The following is an 18,372-nucleotide window of genomic DNA, read 5'->3' on the forward strand; positions in this document are numbered from 1 at the left end:
AATACTCAAACGCCATTAATCACGACCCTCGATGTCCATCCCCGTGGGGTTCACAGGAAAGAAACAGGCAGAAAAAGCACGTGTAGTCCTGTATATCATTCAAAAAAGCAGCTGCTACTCAAATCTGGAAAGTCAAGACTCAAAAAAAAAAAAAAAAAAAAAAAGATTCTGAAGCCAAACAAGATCCCAGAAATAGCATACTTGTAGAAAACCACTCACTGCTTCTGGGAAAATAGATTTAGGGTTGAATTGAGGATAACATTGCACAATGAAGACTTGTAGCAAAAGGAAGCAGAACTTGATTGAGTTTATCTGGAAGGTTCTTCCCTTGATTTATTCAACAAATAATTATTGAATACCTACTGTGTGCCAAACGTCATATCCTCTATAGGAAAATTATTTCTCCTCTAAGTGTACACACTAAAGTTATTCAAAATAGTTGTTGGCATTACGGATCTGGAAAACCACACAATTTTTAGAACAAAGAAACTCAGTCCAATATGAAATAATATCGAACTAACTGAAAATCCTAGCAAGATAGAGAAGTCATCTTATCTCTGCCACTAATTAGTTATACCCCCTTGCTTAAGTCTCTATGCCTCTGTATCTTTGAGCCCCAACCTTCTCCTTATGTTGTAAATGCAAATGAGTGTCTTATTAACATCTGTGGCACCTATTGCAAAGATATAAACAGTCAAACAGTTGTCTTTGGTCAGTCAACATTATCAATAATATATAAGATTTTTATTCTAAATGATATTTATTACGAAGAAAGTAAAAGAGCCCTTAAATAAGAAAGAAATTTGGTCATTGATTAAATTTCATACTTTCTTAGAGATGATAAATAAGGAATAAAAGATCCTGATTATCTTTTAAAGAGAAAGGAGGGTTCTATGAGATCAAAATTCTGACCAACCCTACACGTTATTTAGTATCATGTGGCCCAGTGAGATTTTATATCAGCTTACTCAAAATGAAAATCTTTAGTTCTAATTATGTTTCAAAAAGAACATAGATTCAAGTTACTAAAGTTTACTAATGGCTCTAATTTATTATCTAAATAGAGAAAAGGTGATGGAGAGGAATGGAGATTCTAGGGCAAGGAAAGTGCATTGACCCATGAAGTCTCACTTGCTGGAACATAATGTACACTAGGCAGGTGAACAGTGAGGGCATGGTGAGACGATGCACACAGATGATTCAAATTATTGGTTTGAGATATTGGTAGCAGAGGAAGGAGTGAGCGAGAACAAGTAGCTAGAGAAGAAGAAAGAAAGGTGAAGGGAAGGGCTTGTCAGTACAAAACCAAAAGAGGGAGAAACTGAAACTCACTCCTTAATTCACTGGCTAAAATATCTTCACTAATAAAAATCATCTCTGGCATCTCTTAATGGATTAGAGCTCTCCAACTAATATATTTCTCTCTTAGTTGACAGTTCACAGGAAAGAGATGTTGAATGTGAAAGTTGGCAGTGCCCTCGCCTGTACAGGCAGGATGATTGGAGGACAACAAAACTGGGTTGTCTAGTGAGACCACAGCTAGAGGCAAAATGTGGGTTATTACAAGATATATCTTGTCAACAGCCTGCTTCTTCCTTGCATGTGTTTCCTGCTATGCAAATGTATCACCTTTCCCAATATCTTTGTTTATTAAAGGCCAGTCATCCTCTGATGGTTAGGTGTGGCCAATGGCCAAAGTGGAGCCCCTCAACTGGAGGTTTGAAGGAAGAGGAGAGTAGGGTCGAGGTATTTATCGTCCAGGTGTCTTCCTGAGGGACTGCCTTGGGCTGGCTGCATCCCTTGACCCAACATCACCACTTCTCTAGGTCAACTCGTCTCGGCAACCCTGTGCTTCCAAGGCCCAGGAATGGCAGCAGCCTGGTTATTTGAAACTTCAGGATACTATACCACCCTTTGTTAGTTATCATCAGCCTACCCAAAGATTTTTATGTAATTCTTTATTAAACCTGCTATTTAGTTATTTATCACAGCATAACAAATCACCCAAAAATATAATTATGTGGCAACTCTCAAAGTTCCTGTTAGGCAACAATTTAGGAAGTACTTGGCTAAGCAGTTTTTGCTTGGGGTCTCTCATATGGCTGCAGGCATGTGTTGGCTTGGCTAGGGCTGTAGCCATCTGGGTCTAGGATGCACTGCCACGGTAGCTCCCTCACATGGTGGGAAAATTGGTACTACCTATTGATTGGGGCCTCAGTTTCCTTCCATATGAATCTCTCTATGGGGTTTTTTGAAGGTGGTACCTGGCTTTCCCCACAGCAATTGGGACAAAGAGAGAGAGAGAGAGAGAGAGAATATCATATTTATGGTCTCACCTCTGAATTTACAGAACATCACTTCTGCATTCTACTAATTCTATTAGTCAAGACAGTTAAAAAGTCCACCAGGTTCAAGGAAAGGGAACATAAACCCTAATTCTTCATGGGGGCATGTAAACTTCACACCAAAAAGGGAACATGTGAGATATGGGATATGTATAATAATGTATCTGTGTGACCATCTTTGCTAAATACAATCTGCCACCTGCTCCTTGGATTATGCTCAGTTGAGTCCGCCATCTCTTTTCTGCTGGTATTCTCACAGGTGCAGTCAAGATGATTGTAGAGTCCCTCTGGATCTAGGATTGTAGGACCCTTTAGAAGAGTTGAATGACAGCCTAATGACCAGCAGGATGAAAGGGTGAGTTGATGCAGGTCAGGGCACGCTGAGTGGAGACCAGGTTCCTGGAGAACATATCTACCTGCTGGTGAAGAAACACTGTTCAGCAAGGTGCACATGTTTAGGTCATATTGGCCATTCAGGCACATGCCTGGTTTCAGGCAAGCCAGTGAAGTCAATGAAGACATGCAGAAGATCAAGGGGCAAGAGTCAAGCAGAGCTAGATTTTCATTCTAGTTCTGTCACTTGTTTGTTGTAAGATCCTGGGCAAGTTGCTAAGCTTACCAAACCTTAGTTTTCTTACCATTTAATAAAGATATGGTCAAGACACCTACGTGCGTCAGGCAGAGTCTAGCAAGGAAAATAGAAACCACTTTACCTATTTACAATAGAGAGAATTGAATACAGAGTTTTGGTCAGTAGGAGATGGAGAAGCTGAGAGCCAACAAAGGATGTTGAGAAAACTCAGAAATTAGCAACTGTTGAAGCCATTTGCTCCCCTAGACTGGAGGGAAGGAAGAGGTGTCCCAGGAAAGCTGGGATCCCTGTGGGATTGACTGTGGAAGCAGGAATTTCAGGGGCAAAATAGCCATTTGTCAACTTTAAATTCATCTCATTTCTTCTTTTGCCTTGTCCCAAGCAATAATATACATGAAATCACAGGTTTGAAATGTGACATTTTGTTCTAATCCAATTAAAATAAGTTCATAACTTTTTAAAATAAAAACATTTCTAATTTGTATTAAGACAACTATGTAACTTTTAATACAAAAATGTTTTTTTCCCAACTTTGGGAAAGATTGGGGCATTTAATATGCTTAGTGTGTCAAGTCCTTGTAGGAAGTATGCATCCATTAATAGGTGGCTGCTACTATTATAACTATTATTAACAGTAGTAGTAGCAGCGGCATTTGTGCAGCCTGAGAGTAGGGAATCAGGCCCTGGCTGTGAGCCACTGAATATTGTTACTAGACATTATTTAAGACAGAGTATACCCAAGTATAAGGGGGTTTGAGAGAGAAACTCAGAATGAAAAATGGGACAAAGATTTAGTCTGGGTCTCAAAAACAGCAGAGACGCTCGCTTTCTAGAAATGGGTACTATCATGTTTCCCGGAAAATAAGACCTACCCATAAAATAAGCTCTAGCAAGATTTCTAAGCATTTTTGCAATATAAGCCCTACCCCGAAAATATGACCTAGTGATGGGCGTGGCTATGCAGGGTATCTGCACAACCCATGCATTTTGTCGAGGAGCAGTAAAGAAGATGAGCAGCCCTTCTCATCTGCCCCATCGCGACAGCTACTATCCCAGAGGTGACCAGAAAGGTGCGGGCAGCCCCACCGACAAGGTCAGCTCCCGCTGTCAGGTCCCAGCCATCCTGTGCGTGCTGCAAGCTGAGGCTTTGAGGGAAAAATAACACATCCCCTGAAAATAAGCCCTAGGGTGTCTTTTTGAGGAAAAATAAATATAAGACCCTGTCTTATTTTCAGGGAAACACGGTATGATTGCATTAGTACTATTAAATACACATTCCACAAGACTGAACCCTTGAGAACAAGATTGGTTCTGGCTCTGGGGTGGAACTGAACCTGCAGGTGGGTGCAAAGAGAAAGAAGAAGTCCAGCCAGAGAATCAAGCAGATCATGACATGTATCACACCAGTGGAAAATAATTTTGAACAAATTTCACCCTGACTGTTTTGTAATCAAATCACATAAACTTTGAGAGGTGAAGGAAACCAGATGGAACGAGAATTAGAACATGGGGCTCATGCAGCAGACCTAGGTTCTCCAGATCGGGCCATGTCGCGGAGCTTCATCTGGCTGTGTTTAACAAGTGTGCACAGGAATGTTCTGAGCAAGGCTAATGGTCCTAGGGCTTGTTCTTGGCATGTGTTGTTAAATAAGGAAGAAGAAGAATCTGAGATCCAACCAGTAATTATTACCAAATCCATGTTTTGTTCTGCTAACTAGATATCATACATCCAACAAAGTGGGTGTTTTAAAATAATTCTTAAGTTTTTTTGTATTACCTTCTCACATCTCAAACAAGCATATACATGCTGATGGGTCACCATCACCTTAAATGCAGCATAAAGTAGCATGCAACTACTTAATACTAAATATTAAATACTAAAGAAAAGATGATGCTTTAGAAAGGACTAAAACTAACAAAAGCATAAGAACCTGAATGCCATTCTGAGACAGGGACACATCAGTAGATAAAAAGCATTTTAAGATTGTATTCATTAGAAAGGAAAAAAGGTCAGCATTACAAGGAATGAAAAGTGCCCTTTCCACGGAGACTCCTGAACCTAATTTATCTTGCTTCAGTAAGACAGGAAATGCACTACAATATTCAGGATAGGGGGAAATGACAATTTAATGATTACAGAACATCTTTCACGTTCTGTGGTAATTGAACAATCTCAACATCAAAGGCAGACCTGGTAGCCTTTTGGAAAATGGAATGTCGCTTTGCTTTCCTTTTCACTTTTTACTGCATCAATGAACTTTAGCATCTTCTCTGGCTTTATTTTTCCATTTTCATTTAGCATTGACACAAAGCAGACCTGACTTTAAGTGTACCATGCAAAGTAGTAATTTATGTTGGAAACTTTAAATGGATGGGACAGAACCACTTTTGTATCTGTTACGTTTTAATGACTTTAAATATATCCAGCTGAACGAAGTTCAGACCTTCACTATTGCAGGTGAGGGTAACTTGACATAATAGATATCCTATTCCCCAAACCACCTCATAAAGGGGAATGTATAAACTGCCATCTCCAAATCATGCCATCTTCCCAACTCACCACTTTATTTTTAATCTATAATGTTATCAGCACCATAGAATTTTAGAGCTGCTTTTATTTAAGCAGTTCTTTATATTTTCCCCAAACATCATTTGCTAATTTTAGGGACAGGGGACTACAATACTGGGGTCAGGGAAGATATTCATTTAAAACAACTGTAAATATCCAATATCTTTGCTTTTGTAATATCAAACCAATGAAAAAATGTATTTAAAGAAAAAGTATCATACAATGGAATTTAATGGGTAACAAGCATTTCTCTAAATTAAAACTTTGGCTGTAAATTGCTACCAATGATCCTGATAAGAAGAATCCATATAGCAAACTGGTATTGATTAAATATTGGCAATTAACAAGTGAGAGGGGCTGTACTGTTTTTTTGTTTGTTTGTTTTTTTGATTTGGGGGTTTTGTTTTTATCATAATAAACCTCCAACCAGCATAGATTTTACAAATGGTTGCATTTTACCCAATAAAAATTTGCCTAAGAATAAAACCAAATTGTACTCAATATTGTAAAATTTGTGAGGGAAACTTGGTATTTTTTAAATTTTGCCTGTTTCACCAATGTTCAAGTCCAGGATTTGAGCCCTCAACTCCTCCCAGACCCCACTGCATCTTCTTTTGATAGGCCCTCAAATTAACAATCAAAAAATTAGAAGGAGGGAAGATAAATCTTTTCCCTGATTCCAGGAAAAAGATGGGAGACTTCCTCCCCCTTCCTTTGTCCCTCAATATTGTGAAATTAGGGTTCACTTTTCAGTGAGAAAATAGAACTGCTTATTTGGCCTATTTTTCCTTTTTGGAGTTATAAGCCATTTGATGTTGAGAACCATTTAGAAGATCATGATTTGGCATTGTCTTTAGGAGTAGAGTGCCTTCAGTTTAGGAAGCCTTTTTGACTCATTTCCTAAGAATGGCAAGAAAACAGAAATGGAGAACTGGCTGTTCCATGGGTGGTCTAGTATTTTAGAAAGAGGAGAGTAATGAACACTCTGAGGTTTCCTGCTATACCATCCAATACAGCTTAGCAGAGGAGAAAAATAGGGAGAGATTCAAATATGAGGTATTAATCAGATTTTGCTGTCTCAATGCTACTTAACAAAAAGCCTAAAAAAAATCTCAGTGGCTTACAACAGCAGACAAACCTCCAGGTAAGCTTGCTTCAGGAAAGGTCAACTATGCTTCTCTGGGCCAGGCTGGACTCCAAGCTTTGGGTGAGGTTTAGGTTTGCTCTATCAGTCTTCCTTTGAGGACTCAGGCAGAAGCAGCAATGACTAACTGAGACATGATGTTCTGGCAGAGAGACCAGAGCTCCAAGAGTACTGATGGAAACTCACCAAGCTGTTCAAGACTTGAACTTGAAACTGGCACACTGTCACTTATGCTTACATTCCACTGGCCAATGTGTGTCATATAGCCAAACCCAAACTCAGCAGGAAAAAGAACACTCTACCTACAGAGATGCCATGACAGGGGCTGAAAGGAAAGAAGAATTAGGAACAAATAACACAGTCCAGCGTATCTGGGGTTTAGGCTCCATTTCTCCTCATCATGGCATTTTATTCCTGATATTTATCGATGAATTCCAGAGGCTCATAGAAACCTGAAGGAACCATTCATGGAATTTGTGCATTTATGTATGTTTTTCTTATTTTCCCTAGCATCCTTTACTCCCCTTCTTCAAAAAAGGTCAAGAACTTCAGCTTTAAGACAACTAGCTTTAAAGCTGAATACCTGTGGAAAGCTGAAAAATCCCCACCCTCATCCCCAAGAGATTAGATCTCAATCCTTGGAACCTATAAAAGCTACCTTATTTGGAAAAGGGGTCTTTGCATACGTGTTTAAGGATTTTGAGATGGGGAGATTATCCTGGATTAGCCAGGTAGGACCTACATGCAATCTCCAGTGTTCTTGTAAGAGAGAAGGAGAGATGAGTTACTAGGACAGATATAGAGGAGGTAGCAATGTGGAGACAGATAGAGACAGAGATTGGGGTGATGTGGACAAGAGCCACTACCAGCAGACAACAGAAGCTGGAAAAGGAAAGGAATAGATTCTCTTCTAGAGCCTTCAAGGGGAGCACAGACCCATAGACACCTTGATTTGGCCCAGAGAAACTGACTTTGGACTTCTGGCCTCCAGAACTGTGATAGAATAAATTTCTGTTGCTTTAGGCCACCAAGTTTGTGGGAATTTGTTACAGCAGCCATGGGAAACTAATACAATGTCTCCCTTCAATTTTTGCCCCCTTTAAAGAAATTTAAATGTTGAATGATGAAGTATTCGGGTAGATTAAATTTCTAAGAAAGAAGGAAAACAGAAGCAAAGCCCTGATGTTCCCAGTTTGATCACAGATCAATAGTTAATGAGCTGTGGAAATGAGCTAGTGGTCTCTTTCCATTTCACACTGGGAGAGTTTCTATATCTCTACATTACATTCTAAACTGATTGGATTCCCTTATTAGAATTACCAGCAAGGAAACCTAAAAGAGAACGAGAGATTAAAAATAATAGCCATTCCAAAATGAGATGCCACTTAAAACAACTAGAATGGCTAAAATTGAAAACACTTATATCTATGCCTTGGTGTTGATGACAACATGGAACAACTGAAACCCTCCTAGACTTTCTGTGAACAACCACTCTGGACAATTGGCAGTTGCTTGCTTGCAAAGTTAAACGTGACCAAACAATTCCACCCCTAGGCATTTACGCAAAAGAAATCAAAACATATGTTCACAAAAAGATTTGTACATAAATGTCCATAGAAACTTATTTTATAATAGCCACAAACTGGAAATATCCATTAACAGGGGATTGAATATACTCATATAATATTAATAGAATACTACTTAGTAATGCAAAAGAGCAAAATACTGCTACATGCAGCAAAACAGGTAAATTGCCTTCTTTTCCTGAAGGGGGTCTCAAAGTCTCTCAAGGTTTCATTTTTCAAAGAAAATGTTAGCCTAGGGCATAAGTTTGGACGTTTACATTATGTTGAGTGACAGAAGCCAGACATAAACGTGTATACTGTATGATTCTCTTTGTATGAAGTTCTAGGACAGGCAAAGTTAATCTGTAGTGATAGAAATCATATCAGTGGTCACCTAGGGCAGAGATGGCAGGATGACTATAAAGAGAGCTGGTAATTTTCGGGGATGATAAAGATGCCATTTTTCTTAATTGATTATATATATATATATATATATATATATATATATATATATATACCTGCCTACCTCATCAAACTCACTTAATATCTGACATTTTATTGTATGTAAATTATTCTTTAATAAAGTGATGCAAAAATAAAATAAATAAGTACCTTTCTGAAAGAAGTAACTCTAATATTCGTCAGATGAGTTTGAAAGCACAGCTTAGAGCCTATCAGTTGAATTTGATACAAGGATTCTATCCTTCATCCCAATGAAAGCTCATCTGACTGGCAGGAAGGACAGAGATATCTCAGGGGTTCTGAGCCTTCTGTGTGTAAACTGGCTTCAGGATTGGCCCTTGTAAAGACAGCAGGGTGTGGCAGGTGAGGGAAGGAGGGTGGAGCAGGGCGACTGAGGGGGGGCTTTGAGGCTCCAGCCTGATCTCAACCCCCCAACCCCAACCAGCACCGCTGTCTCAGTGCCTTTCTATGCCTTTGCAGATGGTGGGGGGAGCGAAGCTTTCAAATTCTGAAGATAAAAATAGTTGTAATACGGAGCCAGTGCTTTCTTGCCAATTATAATTGCATTGCCTCCTTTTCCTGAAGGATTTTCAAGATCTCCCTTGATTTTCCCTTTCAAAGAACATATTAGGCTGAGTTGTAAGTTTGGATGTTTTCATTTGTTATTGCAAGGTAGTTTGACTATTGCAGATATAATTAACCACCCTCATCCTGAAATACTTGAAAAACTGTGTTCTAACCAAGTAGAGGTCTCTATGTTAGATCATCATCCCTTCAAAAAGCTCAAACAATTCCTAAAGTTTCAATTCATTGGATCATATTCTGGGGATTTTCTGAACTCTCTAATAAGATCAACTATCTTGTCATCTAACGCTCTTTTTGAAAGTGCTTGCTTTGAGGAAAAAGAAAGGTCTGAAAGTCAATAGCCAACATTATCACCTACTCAAGAAATGAAAGTATACATTCCAAAAATGCTAGGAAGGATATACATTTCAGGTGGGAATATTGTATATCAACTATAACCCTTATAGACACAAAGAGTTGATCACCCCATTATTAAATGGGCAGTCATCAAAAATTTCCAGAAATTTGGCATGGAAATCAACACAAGGTGATTTGTTGTTACATGATTTCTTCGTTCCCCCCCCCCCCCACACACACACACTAAGTGACGCATGGATTTTACGTTTCAGGAAGCAAACCCTTCCTTTATTTACCCTGCAGCAGACAAGCTGGGGAACAGCCACCCCCTTGTTAACATAGCAATGATAAAACATCCTTCTTCCAAATTCTGTTCTTTCTAGTTGTAACCCATAGTGTTGTATTGCCATATACACTCAAGAGAGGCCCATAATTAAAGATGCCCAAGGAGAAATTTCCAGAAAGAAACAGAAGGGAAAAAATAAGAACAAGAAAACCAAAACACTGTTTTGAAGCAAGCATGCAAAAGAAAACATCAAGAAAGGCAGTTAGAAACTTTATTCAGAAAATCAGGAGAGAGAGCCTGGTCTAGAAGGCATTCAGGTTACAAGCTTAAGATTAGAGACTCAATCATTTTCTTTTCAATATATATTTAAGGTGAGGGGATAAATGCTCAATATACTTTGCAGTAGCTTCTCTATCACCTTCCCCTGGAGAAAAGAGAGCCCAGGCTTAAGGAAATTGAAGCTAATATTTTATGTGGGTTCATTTAATAACTGTTATCTTACTTTTAGTACAAATTATTACCACTGAAAACCATAAGCAAATGACAAAAAAAAGGAACCCAAAGATGTTTCCTCCAAAATTTACAGCCTTAATATTTAAGACTGACAAAGGCAGTTTCTAAAAGAAAAGTTGATGCCAAACGGTAGCCTGTTTAGGATTTATCTGGAGGGCTTGTAAAAAACACAGATTGCTGCCCCTAGTCCCAGAATCTTTGGTTCAGTAGGTGTACCCCTCTAAGACATCCCCACGTGATGCTAATGCCACTGGTCCAGGGACCACATTTTGCAAACCACTCTGGTAGGGGTTAATGACACTTGTTTCCTTGACACCAACTCCTCCATCCCCACCTCTACCCTTCCCCTTCTCCCATCAGAGGTGATATTAGGCCCCTCTTTGTAATAATGATCAGGCAATAATTGCCTAAAGTTTGAGACAGAGAATGAATAACTGAATATAGGGATGGGTCCTGCGGTTGTTGGAATCCTCCAGTTCCACAGAAACAACTTTGGCCTCTGGAGACAGATTGTAGATCTGTGAAGAGCATTGCTGCCAACCCTCTCAATCCACCAAGAGGATGCTTTCTAATCTCCCCACTCTCAAAAGATATGAAGTATACTTTTTAAAAAAAAAAAAAAAAAAAAAAAAAAGGGAAGGGAGTGTCCCACTGCAGTGAAATTCTGAATATCACTGAGAAAATTGTGAAAGTAGATGGAGATTATCTGGGGAACTCACAGATGAAATTCTCAGTGGCTCCATGCCAGAAAAAATAACCCTGTTACAATTAAAAACAAGTTAAATCAAACTGTCTGGGCTTAATTGAGTCCGCTCTGAAAGTTTCTCTTCAACAAACATGGTGCTTTCAGGAGGTGAGAATGAAATTGTCCAGTCCCTTGAAACTAACTTAAGCCCCCGCGCCTTCCACCCTTGCAAGGGTGAGAGGTTTTCTCTGAGAGGCTGCAGGGCAGAAGGAGGTTGCATAGCAGAGAGACCAACTCCAGGGATTCAAAATTTCTTCCGACTCACACCCAAGGAAACACCTATTTGTACCCAACCAATATCAGACTCTCTTTGTAATTGTACAGATTGGTTCTGTGCAGATGCTGCAGAACCAGTGGCACAAAGGTAATTGCAAAGCACTTGGTGCTGACATTGTACTAACACATGTCCACACACCACTCTAGAGTGATGTCTGAGAAAGCCAATTTGGGATAATCGGGAAAATGGTTTCCAAGAAAATCCAAGAATGCTTGAAATATCCGTGTAGATAATCAGTACCTACCACTTTAAGATTCATCCTGTCCCTCCTCACAACTTATTTCTCTTTAATGTTTTCAAGCCTTCCTTTATTTTAATATAATAACATCTGTGCAAAGGAGTGGAGGGGAGTCAGAGAGAGGGAAAGGTGGGCAGGGAGATGGTGATGCTCAAAGGCCACTGGGACTATCCTCGAGCCCACACCTTCCCGGAGGCTTGCATGCACACCCACACTCCCTAGACTCTGAGCCCGTGCATAAATGGGCAGACAACTACCGAGGGCCATAAATAAGCTAATAATACTTTTTGGAGGAAATGGAAGAGAGGGAGAGAAAGCTACGTGTCTTCAGCATTAGAGAAGCAGATAAACGCAACTGTTCTGCCAAGGTTTGCTTTCCCCTCTGGCTGTCAGAGGCTGCAGCCCAGGCCTGAACTTGCCAGGACTAGGGTGGCTCTTGGTGGCTCAGCTTGTGTCCAGAGGATTTGTCGATTAGTCACAAACTTGGTCTCCCTGTGTGTATGAGAAAGAGCCATGATTCATCTTGACAACTGTCAGTTTATTACCTCAAATGGGCACAGGGAGAGATGAGCAACTGGGTGCCGGAAAAGAACACAAAAGAGCTGATGCCACTTCCTGTAACACTTTCAAGGTTTGGGCTAGAAGAGTGTATGTGGCAAGAACCCTGGGCTGAGAGCAGCCCAGCAGAAAATGACCTTGTCAGCACACTCTCAACATCCTGCCATTCAGATGTCATGAATTTTATTTGATTCCCATGAATAAAAATGTTATGTTCTTTTGCATTACTCATTTTTCCCCAAACAGCATTTCAGATTTCAAAAAAATTAGCTTTTGCTTTTATAATTCAGTCAATTCTGCATACCCAACTCTAACACTATACTTTTTTTTTAAATGTCTACCTGTGACCCAGCAATATTTCCAAGAGAACTGTGTGCATGTGTTCACTAGAATATATGCATTAGAATGTTCCTAGCAGTGTTATTCATAATAGCTTCAAAGTGGGAGTTGTCCAAATGCACATCAACGGTGGAAGGGATAAACGAGTAGCATATATCCATACAGTGAACTACTACATAGCAATGAGAATGGTCTCCACCACGTGCAATGACATGGATGGGTCTCATAAATGTAACATTAGGTGAAAGATGCCAGACATTAAAGATTCATTTTATATAAAAATAAGCAAAACTAAATTGTGCTGTTAGAAGTCAAGCCAGGGGTTACCCTTGGTCAGGGAGGGAGCAGGAGTTAGAGATTTAGGGTTGGGGAGGGTGGCTGGAAAAGGGCTGTTTCTTGATCTGGGCATTGGTAACACATGTGTTCAGTTTGTAACAGGCATCAAGCTATCTGCTTATGACATGTTCACTTTTCTACATAGGTATCATACTTCAATATAAAATAAGCACACACACACAAAGTACCTATTAGGTTGTCTTTGTCAAGATTTGTAAGCTTTAGAATACGAATGTAAGTGAGTAGTGCAAATAAATGCTGTGAGAATTTGCCATATAAACTATGCTGTTCAACAGTCCTATCAATATAATAGAGCAAAATGCCACATAGCACAAAGGGTTAGTTACCTGAATAAATTATTGTCCTTATAAGTATCTCACACCAGCCGAGGTACATCTGATAACACAAACCTCAGGATGTGATGCATCAGTTTGCCATCCATGAAGGAAGGAAAGGACCATGTGGCATATTATGACTTCCTCCCTGAGGGGAGAAAAAAGATATATTTCTCATCATGTTTCTTTCTTCCATCCTTAGATCCCACTACAAAGATTAAATGTAATCAGGGAGACATCCAATCAATAGAAAACTCATTTTGCCTAGATAAAAACCAAATGGGACAACCAAAAGCCATAAATCATTACTTAAGCCTTAGCCAAAGTTGATCAGAAATCTTTTTCCAAATAGGAAAGCTTTCTTCTCTTAAAAGAGCAGCATGCTCTGGATATCAATAAAAGTCCTTGACTGAACCTTTGCATTGGGATACGTTTCTATAGAGATAGCTTAATGGAGCCCTAATAACCTATCTGATAAGGAGTTCCAGAAGGAGTGAATCGCATGAATTATTCCAAGTCTATATGAGCAAAATCTCCAATCAAAGCCTACCCTTTCAAGCATCAAAGTTTTCACTTTAAAAATGTTAAATGAAAACACCACTAAATTATTTCAGAATGGACATTCAATCGTAAATACTACCTGAATATGAACCCCAAGGCATTAGGAATTTTTTAATTCAAGGCCTAAATGGGGTTACTAGAGCCAGGGTAGGGAGGGGGTGCCAATCTTAAAGTCTTTTAGTTTCGCATTTTAGCTCTTAAACAAAATGAAAATCATAGATATCATGGCCATGTCTTCCAGCGTTGCCCAGTTACTGCCATAATAAATAGCTATAAATGAGCGTAAGAGGTTGTTAATCTCAACATTTTTGTTCTCTACATGAACATGAACTAGTTGGTGGCTTATCCAAGACCACTCAGAAAAGAGCAGCAGGGCAAGAGTTAGAGTCAAATTTCCTAACTTTCAAATTGGCCTCAGTTCCACCTCAGGACACTGTGTCTCCTATAATCCTGGGAACTATTTCCATGGTCCTCATGGTCCGTGACAGGTGGCTCCTCAGCCTGCACTGTGGGGAAATGGAGAGTGATGCTGGCAGATGTGGAGAGAGGGGAAAGAACTACACCCTCAGCCGGCAAACCAATGCCACTTTTAGAAGAACAGACCTCTTCATTTCCTGAAAGTGGATGTTTCAGGAACTTAACAACTAGTGGAACATACTGTCTGAGGGGTGGGCATTCTTGTAGCTCTGTCTCGGGAGGTGCAAAGGCAATATATGTAACCAAAAATGTTTGTACCTCCATAATATTTTGAAATTTTAAAATTAAAAAAATAATAATAAAATTAAGTTAAATTTAATTTAGTTTTAGAAAAATCCAAACTTTATACTTTTATTTTCATTTCTCAGCCTTGGGATTCTGATGTTGTATGAAAATGCAAGTATCTTCAAAGATAGAAAATGTATATAGATATTGTTAAAATGGTAGCACTCAGAATATATGATCATGGAGCAGGACCCCCCTACCCTCCAGCTAAGTGTAGTTGTGAGCACAATTCTCATGCTGTTTTGCAGCTTGTGTCCAACAAGTGACCTAGTTTCTTTACTCATGGAGAAAAGCCCACCAGCAAATGGCACTCAGACGTGGGGGTCTGAAAAAAGATCCCACACAGTGGAAGATTTGTTGGAGAAATTTCATGAAAAGAGCAAGTGGATTACACCCGGCTTTCTCCCCCAGAGTTTATCATGACGATGATAAAGCAAATGCAAAGTAAGCCACACACACATACACACTCAAGTTTTGGAATGAAGGAAACAGAGTAACTTCTTCATGTATCCTGCTTTATATGCATTACTTTAAATTTTTTGTGGCCTTGGGTTGGGGAGCAGGATTCTGCAATATTTTTTTATTTCAGAATATTATGGGGTTACACACATTTTAGTTGCATAATTTGTTTCTGTACAGTGTGAGTCAAAGTTATAAGTGTGTCCTTCACCCAGTTAGTGTGCATTGTACCTGTTAGGTGTGAATTTACCCATCTCCACTCCCACCTACTTGATCTCCCTTGAGTTTTACTTCAGTGTGTGCACATTAAGTATTAATCGATTAGTTCCAATATAGTATTGAGTACATATAGTGTTTGTTTTTCCATTCTTGTGATACTTCACTTAGAAGAATGGCCTCCATGTCCACCAAGATTATTACAAAAGATACTAGATCACCAATTTTTCATGGCTGAGTAGTACTCCATGGTATACATATATCATATTTTGTTAATCCACTCGTGTATCGGTGGGCACTTGGGTTGTTTCCACATCTTTGCGATTGTGAATTGTGCTGCTATAAACATTCAAGTGCAAGTGTCTTTTTTATAAAATGACTTTTTTTCCTTTGGGTAGATACCCAGTAGTAGGATTGCTGGATCAAATGGTAGGTCTACTTTTAGTTCTTTGAGGTATCTCCATATAACTTTTCATAGAGATTATACTAGTTTGCAGTCCCAACAACAGTGTATAAGTGTTCCTTTCTCTCTGCATCCTCACCAGCATCTGTTGTTTGGGGACTTTTTGATAAAATCCACTCTCATTGGAATTAAGTGATATCTCATGCAATCATTTTTTAATAGAACAAAAAATTGTGTTGGAGTCTTGTTCTTAAAAATCATGCCCGCCAATAAAAAAAAACATGTCATGCAATAAAAAACTCAACATGTTGTTTTAATGTCCTCACTTCTACCAAGACAGACAATTTATTGGTACTTAGAAACCTCCAACTTGGGTTTGAACCAGGTTAATTTGATATTACATTAATCATATTATGGTAGAAGAGCAGGAGCTAACTGACGCAATAGAGAAAGTATAATTAGTATTCAGAAGTTTTATTTGTAGTCAGCATTGTCCTCACAAGGCTTGTTGCTCAGGAGGAGTCTCCTGACTCATTTCACATAGTGTATTGTGCAAAAGTATTTTACAATTTCCTAAATTTTATCAGTTAGCTATTGATGTATAACAGACTACCTCTAAATTTAACATCTTCAAACAATAACCCTTTATTTAGCTTACGATTCTGCAGATCAGAGATTTAAGCGGGATTCAGGGGATGTTTCCTCTGGTCTTGGTTGGGCTCCATTACATGTCTGTGGCCTGTGTGGTCATCTAGGTAAGTCTGAGTCTGGAAGATGACTCTGGGCTGAGGCAATGGGAGCGATTGGTCCATGGGTCTCTATCGTCCTCCTGTGGGCTAGCTCAGCAAGAGAGAGCAGAATCACGTAGGACTTCTTGAGGCCTAGACTTAGAACTGGCACATCATCACTTCTGCCACATTCTATTGGTCAAAGAGAAAGAATCAAAGGCCAGTCCAGAATCAAGGGCTAGCTCGGGAATTAGATTCCAACTCTTTCAAGGGAGAAGCTGCAAAGGCTCATGACCTAGAGCATAGGCACAGGGGAGACTATCACGAAGGGCCCAAAATGCAATCAGTCTTTTCACGTTTTAGTCTCCGACAATATTCTTTCTCCGACTAATTATATCCAGGTCCTTAAATGACCTTGGAAATAAGATTTCAACAGAGCTAGTTCATTTTCTAATACATTTCACAGGTATTTTTAAAAAATGTTCCTTCTAGGTCAGTACGTAACCATAACTTTCTATAATTGAAATCAAAAATGTTTTTCCTAGAAGCATTAGCTCAAAAGACCCTGAGACTGCTGGGAGTGGAAAGCTGTGCAAACTCAGGCTTGTCTTTAGAGGGCACTTAGTAGTTGTTCCATAAATGTTTATGACATTTTTTTATGTAATTTAAGCCAGAAACTCCTCTTCTAGAAGTCACTTCTCTTCACATTCTATTTTCCACTAGTATCACATCTCTTCTTCTCTAAATGCCTGCATTAATGGCTTGTAATTAATTAGAAGCTAATCTCTTTTATGTATCAATACAGTAAATATATTATATTAAATGATTATACCGTGCATAGAAAAATCTTACGCCTTTTCAGTTTCTTTTGCGTTATCAAAGCCTCATTGTTCTGACACTAATTTCATGCCTCCCACTCTTCTATCAGGCAACAGGCAACAAAACACGTTACAAAAAATATGGCCTGTAGCACCAGATTGCCTAGTTCAATATCCCCTCCACAGCCTTAAGTTCTGGGAATCTTAGCAAGCTGGAATCACCTGAGGAGCTTTAAAAAATAAATAAATAAATAACTGACTCCTGGGCCCCACCCACAACTTTCTGGTTTGATTGGGCTGCAAGGGGATCTGAGGGTTGGCAGTGCTAAGCCTCCTCAGGTGATTTCAATGGGCAGCCAAAGCAGAAAACTATTGGCTTTGTAGGTGCTCACGTATCACTCACGTAGGAAAGACTTTAATGACACCACCCTCATCTCCCACCCTCAAACCTGGCCCCTTGTCATATGCTCTGGCATCACACTTCCTTTTATCAGAGCTGACAGCTGGGACCTTGTATTTGTTTATATCTTTATTTGACTGTTTCCCAGTGAGCAGTCACTGGGAAACACAGTCAAATAAACTGTGTGGTAGTACCTACAAGTACAGTGGTAGCTGGTACATAGTGGGCATCCAATAATCAGTCATTGGATGCATGATTCTACTGCACTATAAGCACCCAATTTGTGAATTATATCTTAAATTTAATGACCTAGGGGAGGAGTTCTCAAACTTCAGCCCGAATCAGAATCATCTGAAGGGCTTGTTAGCCCAGAGCTTGCTGGGCTCCATCCCCAGAGCTTTTGATTCAGTAATTCTCCAGACCTGAGAATTTGCATTTCTAAGAAGGTCCCAGTTGATGCTGATGCTGTTAGTTCCTGGGCCATAGTCAATAGACTTTCTCAACAGGCAACAAAACACATTACAGAAAATAGGGCCTGTAGCATCAGATTACCTAGTTAAACTCCCAGCTCTGCTACTTATTAGCTATGTGGCGTTGGAAAAGATGTTTAATTCATGAGGGCCTCTGTGTCTCCACCTGTAAGATGGAGACAATATCAGAATTTGCCGTGTCAATTTGTTATAAGGATTAAATGAGTTAATATTTATAAAATACTTGGAAGAGTGCTTGACAAGAAGGAGGCACTTTATGAATATACTAATGCTTAATGCTTTTAATGGGGACATCTTGATAACACCTGT

Source organism: Microcebus murinus, chromosome 16, assembly GCF_040939455.1.
Source record: "Microcebus murinus isolate Inina chromosome 16, M.murinus_Inina_mat1.0, whole genome shotgun sequence".
Taxonomy (NCBI): Eukaryota; Metazoa; Chordata; class Mammalia; order Primates; family Cheirogaleidae; genus Microcebus; species Microcebus murinus.